This window comes from Anopheles marshallii, chromosome 2, assembly GCF_943734725.1.
Source record: "Anopheles marshallii chromosome 2, idAnoMarsDA_429_01, whole genome shotgun sequence".
NCBI classification, from domain to species: domain Eukaryota; kingdom Metazoa; phylum Arthropoda; class Insecta; order Diptera; family Culicidae; genus Anopheles; species Anopheles marshallii.
The window spans coordinates 42,382,042-42,391,385 of NC_071326.1; positions in this window are offsets into that span (position 1 = coordinate 42,382,042).

Consider the following 9,344-nt stretch of genomic DNA (forward strand, 5'->3'; position numbering starts at 1 on the left):
AGCTGAAGATGAAACTTTGCATGCAAACAATATGTTCCGACTGGGTCAAAACCCGAAACCAGTGGGATACGAATTTGCCGTGCGTGTAGAAATGGAATCAATAATTATTGTTGATCCACTGTCGGAAATACCTGCGTCGCCTGAACCCGCTCGTAAAGCTCCCACCCACTTCGTTCGTGTGCATTTGTTCGCCCAGCTGCGGGATGGATGAGCGTTTGATAAAGGGCTTTTGAAACTCGAGAGCTCCCGCAACGCTGTGTGCGGTAGTCGACGGGTTCGATGTCCATAATTTCCTACACTTCCAGAAGTGACCAAGCAGGAAGGAATGCCTTCATGCGAACTCGGGAAGCGACATGTTGTTGAATTGCTGCTGCTTCGGCTGCAAGCAACTGTACGGCAGATGTGTGGTGTGCTAGCTAAGTTTGTGGTCGACTATGTCCATCCGTGTGCACGAAAGCTGCATGTGCATATTTTCCGACTACCATTTGGGAAGAGAGAGGGAGAGAGATAGAGTGAAAGAGCGAAAGAGAGCACAGATTCGAGACATTGCTGAATTGCTGTTTCTCCTTCGAACTGTACGGTTGTCTACGAATCAACCTGACGCACGAGGAACTGCCGCTTTCACATAGCCTGCGGTTCACATCGATAACCTCAAAAGCCTGTCGGACAAACCGCCGGCCCATGCTTACGCTTTGTTTTGCAGGATAGGCCACATTATTTATGTTTATTCAATAACCAATTTATTTCCGTTGCCCGACACAATCAACACGAGCGTGGAGTTTCGGATGTGTGGTACCGGACGGGAGGACGGAACGGTGCGTCGATAAATATGGGAATCATTTCTTCTTGTCCACGGAAATGCTCTTACCCACGCTTCTTCCATTCCGTTCCGGGGTGGGGATTATGGTTGTGGTTTACGGGTTGTGGTTATGGGAAGTCGTGTACTGCTCCGTTTGTCAACTTCACTTTTTGGAAGGGTTTCCGGCATTTTGCTTGGTGGCAGGATGGGTGAAAGATTAGTACACGAATATCGTGTGCCGCCAGGGTTTTTAGAGGTTGTTCTATTTTTGGAGCCATATTTTCCCTCCCACAAAGCCATCCGTTTTCCCCTTGACACGATCGAACTTCAAGTTTGCCATTTGAAACTCTTTTGCCGAACTGGATTTGGGAACATTGGTACGGTTGTGATGGAACTGGTTCTTTATGGTTATCACCCGGCCCGTTGCCAACTGTGGAACAGTGTTTTCATTTAGTAAACCGATATCGACCAGGCATATAGACTGTCATCCACCCGGCAGAGGATAGCATTGGGTTAGGTCAGTATGAAGCTTTCTGCGCCAGCCAAAGCGCTTTTTGGTCTGCCCCACAATGCGTCCACAAGCAATATATCGCCATCGTACCAAGCGAGCGAGTAAAACGCAAAACAAAAATTGTCCACAAATCCACCATAACCTAACATGGGCCGAACGGTACGTATTTCGTGTGTCCCTGTTGCAAGTTTCACCGCCAGCTTCAGTTTATGGCTGGAAATGTGCAATAACTTCCGGAAGAAACATTGCCCCCGTACCCGCAGCCCAAGCGTCGATGCTTACCGTTGAAATGAACGACGGCGAAGGTTTATGTCGTCCAACGGGCAACATGGCCATGAGCCGGGCAAAGAATGTTTTGGGATGTAGCGTTGATTGTGGGTACGGAAGGAAATTAGATCATTTCGTCATTCGTTGAGCAGCGATCGAACTATTTGCTATTCGTTGAAATTATGCCAGTAAATGGTATTTCTTGGAATAAACGATGGGATGGTGGAAAAAACAAAGCGAGGGAAAATGGCAATTATTAATGAATGAAATCATCTAACCATTTGCAAAACTGTTAATCAGCAGTTGTTACTGATGATGCATGACGCTTTTGCAATTATTGTTTCACCCTGAGTTTGTTAGTATGAATTGTCAAAGCCCTTAAGTTATGAGTAGTAAGTTTTGATAAATCAACTGTCAATTTGACTGACAGCTGCCCAGAGGCCCAGAGTCGACCCAGACTGAGGATTCGACGATAGATGGCGCTGAAAGAGACTGCGATTGGTGACACACGAGAATCCTCGATCGCTAGGGAGAATGAACGAGTGGCCTCGGTGGAAAGGACTCGGTCGGCGAACGGCACTCTACCAACGAACCCGGTACCATCGAGGTGATTTTTTAGCTTCGAATAATAAAGAAAGTTGCAAGAATACGCGATCGTCTTTTATTGATTAAAATTTCGGGTGACAAGAGTCGGTTGCCGCGGTGGCAACATTAAGATAATTAGTTATGAAGTCCCCCCCGTTTCCAACGTACATTGCAATACGCCGGAAAACGTTGTCAAATTCTTTTGAAACGAATGCACTGTGTGCGCAAGTCGATGGGTTCGATGTCCATAAATTCTTACACCTCCAGAAGTGACCAAGCCGAAGGAATGTCCGAGCCTTCATGCGATGGTGGGAGAATTATTGTGGGCATTATTTTATTTTTGTGACGTGGCGTAACTATTTCTTATTGCAATTTCAGCTAAAGTTCAATCATGTTTTTGTGAAGCACACTTTGTAAATATCCATTGCATAATGGTTCTCTTAATAACGAACTCTTATGTTTCGGAAAATAAAGTAATTAATAAAGAGGCTGTTTTCAGTAAATCGTGATAAAACGTTAACTATCTTTTCCCCCGGAATTAAAAAAAAAAAAACGCAATCCAAAGTATATTACAATATGTTGGCAAAAAATGTTTTCAAACGAATGAACTTTCCCTTTCAAACTGAAAACACCCGAAACCTCACAGTTGACACTACGAGGCCCATGCTCGATGACTTTTGCAGCACGGGTTCACATAGTGCTTTCGTAGTAGCTGGCTTGAGTTCGATGGTTTGGAGCAATAAAGTGGCAATCTGGTGTTTGGAATTTTGGATTTATAATGAACAGTGATTTCGTCCAGCCATGAAACGCGTTTCCAGCGTTACTTGGTGCCTGCATCACTGCCAAGCTTTAGATTCAGTACTGTAGGCGAATGCTGCCGGCTATGTCCGGCGGGCTTTTCCTGTTTGGATTTGGTGTGTTGATTTGTGAAATAAATTATCTACCCATCCTCACCACTGCTTCTTGCAACGTTTCGCCAACGCAGCTCGTTCTGTGACATAGCTGGAGGAACGGACTAAGATTCCCAGGAAAAGAACCTTCACGTCGGTCACGCAGTTAGCGAAGCCATGGCTTTATGCAAAGTACGACCGATCGACCCTCCTACACGGGATCGGGATTCACTTGCTGTGTTTACTTCTTAGCATCGGACTAGATATTCCCCCCAGGGCATACTCTTCCTTGATGGATGCAGCCTGTTTTCCCTGCCGATGAACCATCCAACGTCTAATTGTGCCCTTTTGTTCACTGCCACTGTCTTTGGCGTATTTTGTCACACCCCACTGTTTGCATCCGAGGCGATGGCAAGAAGAACGTTTCCTACGTTTCTGACGTGTGGACAACACCGGCGACACGCTTTTCATCGTCACCATCGTGTGCCCGATGTGTGGTTGTATGGGTGGGGACTGCGGTGGCCAAAGACTTGTGAAGAAGTCTTTCAAGAAGCACGGCAGAGAACAAAATGTTACCTGGGCTGGAATTAATTGGACGACATCGTCGACTTCGTTTGTACTTTACCGTCGTCGTCGGTTTCATTGACAGCGGTGCCCGGACATCGTACGAATGACGATGTGACCGAGCCCGGGTGCAAGGCACGTTCATGGTTGTTGACAGTTTTGCAAACGTACCTTTCGGGAAGTACACTGTAGGTATTTGTGTGTGTGTGTGTGGGGTAACACCGAGGAAGCACTGTAGTTTTAGTTTGTGTTATGAGAAATTCGATTGATTGCAATAAAATCCAAAATAAAAATTACATTAAACTGCGTATATTAAAGATTGCTTAGCTGTCACTCTGTTTAATATAAATTGAAATTTATAATTCTTACATGCTACAGCAGCAAATATTGTGTACTAAAAAATACAACAAACTTCAACACTTTCTAGCAAGCTTCGTTGGTAGGGTTTGTGTGTAAAGCCAAAAATACCCTCTTCTCCCGTGTTGTCAATGACGAGGACTGCTTTTGTTTTGCGTTTACTCCCGGCAGCCTATGACAGGTGGAATGGCTGGAGGTAGTTGGAGGCTGCTTAGGGCATCATCATCGGCGGCAATTGCTTTCATCATGCTGTCAAATTTCAAAGAAAGCTAGAAGAACCAGCAACGAGCAACGAGTCCCGGTACGATTCCGGCGGGAAAGTCATTCATCTTCCACCGCGCGTTACCCGTTCCAGAATCTTCCGGAACGATTCGGCAGGATGTTTCCAGATGTTTGTTCGCCTGTTCCATTATCGCTGTGCACGATAAGGTATCAGCCAGCGAAATTAGGTTTGCCTGAATGGTCTGTCCTCAATTTCGGCCTGCCCACATCGATGCGCTGGTTTTGACAAACACGGTACCGGTTGTTACCATTTTTGGACCTCATTGGCTTCACGAAACGTCCCAAGAATTTGGCACCGAACGTGTCTTTCCAGCCCGTGAAGCAACCGATAAGTCATCGTTGCGTCAGGTTGCTATGGTATCGTGGAATCTTGCTTGCATGATAATTTCTCCCACCGTTCGCCCACCGTTCCTCACCGAAGAGACAGAGGTTCCCAGATGGGCAGGATGGTACCGTGGTACACGTTCGTTCAAGCAAGCAAGTCCGGACAATAATCTCGACCAGGCTGGTTTGGTGGAGGTGTACAAATGATGCTTTTCGCGCTTGATTTGATTTTGCTTGTGTGTTGTGCTGACACCATTGTTTGTCGTGGCTTTTTTGCCGTCTTCTTCTTCTTTTTCTTCTTCTTGTCTGGACGCCACAAACAGGATGAAGATTTCGTGAAAGCAGTTTGATCCTGGCTGTTTTCTTTCCGCCTTCTTCGCTTTCGAACAAACTTTAGCACGATTTGTATCGCCTGTTGCTCGAACGTCATGTTTTTTTTTGCTTATATCGTGTCTTTATTTTTGGTTTGTTTTTCTTGCAGCGAAGCTTTACAGTGCGAGAAGCGAACGTGAAGCCGTGCTGAACGGCACCGGCACGGTTCGCAAAACGGATGAACGGATGGACGAAACAAACATTCTTCTCGGAATGTACCGAAACGTGTTCCTTTGGGAGCGGGATAGGTCCGGTTGATTGGCAATGGTGAGCAAATGGTTGAAATTGAATTGGAAAACTTTTAACGCTCCCGGGGCCACCGGCTTTGGTTTGGGGTTTTGATTGTGACGGACGGTTATATGTATCGGGCGATTGGTCAATTGGTAAGCGTAAACGAAGATGCCTGGGAGCGTGGGAGTATGAAAACTGCCAAACAACACTAACCGCCCTTGGAAAGAGGACGGCAAGAACCGGAGGGGATGCGATTCCCGATCTTACCGCTATGGGTCGCATATGAGTGGCTTTACTTTCTGAGCCATGCCACCGGGGGAGTATTAGTAACTCAATCCAATAGCGTTGATGAAGCAATGTGAGTTTAATATACAGGAAGAAATGTTGGGGACCGTCCCCGTTTGTTTCGTTTTTCGAGAGTTACTTATTTGTCATTGGTTTTGTGAAATATTTGATAAAACTCGAGGCTCAATGCAATTACCGGGCTATTGTCATTTAGTTTATGTTAGATGATAATTGTTAGTGTTTGTTTTAGTTTCCTCACTTATTTAGCTTAGTTACGCTTTTATAGTATGACAAGTGATCGTCTTCCTCCGTTTCATCACTGTGCATCATCAGCGTTATTGTTATTGACTCGTTTTTCTTTTCGTTTTCCCTGTTGTTTTCTTTGCTCACTAAGAAGATTACACCATGTTTAGGAAAGCCTACTGGTAGATCAATTTCACGTTTTCTACCCACTGGGAGATGAGCTTTGTCGGGCGAAAAAACTTCGTCAAACAAACGGAACGTTCATATGGAGACGCCTGGTTGTTCACGGAAAAAATGGAAAAAAGAACGATTCTTCACAAAAACATTACAATCTACTGTAGGGGAACACAAAAAAAAAAACACTTAGCCTGACTTGACTAACCTATTGCGCTGGGGTGAAACATTGTTCGCATTTTATCAAATATTAAATTTACTTGTTATAAAAGTTTAATGTGTTGTTACATGTCTTACCGAATCTACTGGAAACTATAAAGAAATTAAATTTATGATTTACCGTCGTGGTTCGAATTACAAACATTTTTTGCATATTTTGCACAACAAATTATGTAGTAAATTTAAATTATATTGGTCACACCATTCTAGATTAATCGAGCATAATCTTCTATTTTGTAAAACGAATGAGAATTTATATAAAATAGCTCCAAATACTTAAAAAAATTTCATGAAATTAAACAATATATTGATGCAAACTTTGGACACTTTTGTAACTATATCTAATAATACGGACAATTATGATTCCAATTGCGGGCAATACCGAAACTTCGTCAATAGAGCTAACAAATCACATATGTTCTTTACCAACACTACTACAAGTTAATTCCTAACTTCTCGCTAAACTTAAAGACCCATTTCGATTTTTGTCAAATTATTGCATCTTAAAGGTTTTTAAATCTTGCAAACGTTTTCTGTATGCAATTACAATTTGCTCCGGCTGTCCAGAACATAAAACAAGGTAAAAACTCATGATTCGAATTCTGGACAATATTAATAAGATTCTTTGTAAAGTTCAGAGTGTAAAATGGTAAAACACCATAGTTTTTACATTGATAATCATATCGACAATGGATCCCGATGTGCTTCGATGCACCTGGCCCGGGTTAAACGGAATTACACCGAAGTCTGCTTGAAGCAAAACTACTAACAAAGCTACCGGTGGTTAACTGGGTATTGGCGACAGCTATGAAATATTTATTTATCACGAAATTAGGACCTCACAGATGTCAGTAACTTTATGAATTGATTATATCATGCCAAATATGTAAAATTAATGGGCGGTGGGAATATGGTCTGGGTATGAATTTATTCAGCTAAAGAACCTGAAGAATGTTCGGAATTTTGAAGCTATCCGTAATTCGAACGTGAACGATATTTACCACTGATCATGGGATATAAGAAGAACTAACAGGTAACGTCATAATAACAGCAGACTGATTTTCGTAAAGATGGATTGCAGCTTTGTGGGAATTGGCAATGAAGATACGATCAAATATGTTTGCACGTCGGCATTGAAACGGTTGCATGCGTAGGTTGAGCTAGAAGCGATACGGGTTGTACGGATACATGTGGTAACACGTCGAGTGTGGCTTTGTTTCTTAGAACGTTCGGTACATTTCTCCTATGATAGTTCAGGGATAGAAAGAGAGGTAGGAATGGTTATGATGTTTAGTTTATGGGAGGGTAAAAATATGTTCATTGTAAGCTTTACGTTGATGTGGTTTTAGACGAAAGCAAGACTCGATAGTTACTTTTTCCTCGTACGAACAAATAGCAAGATATGCTTTTCGACGAAATCCGACATTTCCGTCACTAGGAACCGTGCACAACAGGTAACGGAAATATATATCTCTGATCCTTCTGAAAGCATTGTGCGATGAAGAGAAATAATACATAAATAACTCAAGCTGAAGTTGAGTGATCAAATAAATTATAAATTTGATGGACTTCAACTTAATTAAAGTAGGAAATAACTTCATCACATGAGTCCCATGTAATCATCTAAAAGGCAAAATATTATAATTTAAATTGATCGTTAAAAGTACCGGTGATGAGTTTATAAGAAATGCCAAAAAATGTTAGTCAATTTTTTTTTGTAAATGTTTTATTTTCGTTTAAGAGTAGAATTGCAGAGTGACCTTTTTTGAAAATTCTCATTGAATCACAATAAACAATATACTGACCAACCAGGAACTGCACGTTGTAGGTGGACTTGACATCGAAAACCATCAGAACAAAGCCCAACAGTAAGCTCTTGTACGGCTCCCATATTCGACTAAAAGCTTAGACCACACATTGAGATTGGTACAGGCAGACAAAGAGAAAGCGAAGGCAACAAAAAAGAGCTCCCCAACACAAAAGGGAAATGTGACTCATTATTTATTTAGCAGGCAAGTGTAATGGGAAAACAGAGGAAAAACTGGAGCACAAAATCCTTGCCCAATCCGGTCGTTTCGTTTGGCGTGGTGTGACAAAACGTATATGCCCTGGTGCGGTTTCACAAACAGTGCACAGTAGTGTTCCGTTGCTGACCATCAAAACATCGTCCCGTGTGCTCATCACGATGGGCCAAACATCGAGCCGGTGCATCAACATCATCATTCCCGTCAGCCAAGCACAAAACGGCCAGCCACCGGAAGTGAACGTTAGGCGAAGGAGAACTAACGGACATCCCATCCTTGAAGTAACGTTGATCCGAACCGTAACCACAAAACTGACACCCGGATCCGGATGAATTCCGGTCCGGGAGTTGAACGCTTGGCAGAAGATTGGTAAGATTTATGCACTGGACATAATACGTAACATGTGTCGTTCGTTACGTGCTTCTCGGTTTGGAGGTGCGCCTGGCGGTGCGATTAGAAACAAGGGGGTGTGGCCCAAGGTGTGGCCGATGCATCCCCGAGACCGATCATGCAGATCGAAGTGAACGGCTGGCGAGGCAAATATTTCAAGCTGTTTTCTTACTTGTCAGGGACATCTCGTCGTACGGTCGTTTTTTTTCGCTTGTCGTTGCTTGCGTTCCACGCTTCCGGATTTGATCTTTGCATGCTCCGGTGAATGTTGACCGGTACCGGGAACCAATCGTATTGATATTGCACAATACATGCTCCCTTCGAACGTACGATGCCATGGTATGAATAAATCAACATGTATGCCCGCTGTTTCTCATCAGTGAGAAACGTTGGGCCGAACCGAATGCCCACCGAACTTTTTACCATTTTTACGGGAACTGCTTATTTGGCTGTTGAATTTTTGATCTCCCGCACCCCGTATGTTTGGTTGGATTTTTCGGTAGGTACAGTTTGTAGCCACCGCCTTCCGGTGCCGAGATTTCATTTCTTAGCATCCACTCAATTCCACTCGCTTGACCCTGTGTGAGTGGTTTCCTTGCGATTGAACGACGATTTGGTTTCGTCGATCGTACTGCTGTCCTTGTGCGGATCGGAAGGGCATCTCAGCGCCGGTCACAGTTGCCATTTCGGATCGGCTTTTGATTTATTTTATGTCGTGTCCTGTCGCAAGTTTCCAATTCAATTTCCCTTCCTGGCAGGTACGGGTGGGGGCATGGGCCGTGTGGGGTGTGTTGGGAGGATGAATGAATGCACGTCAAGGTTCCGGG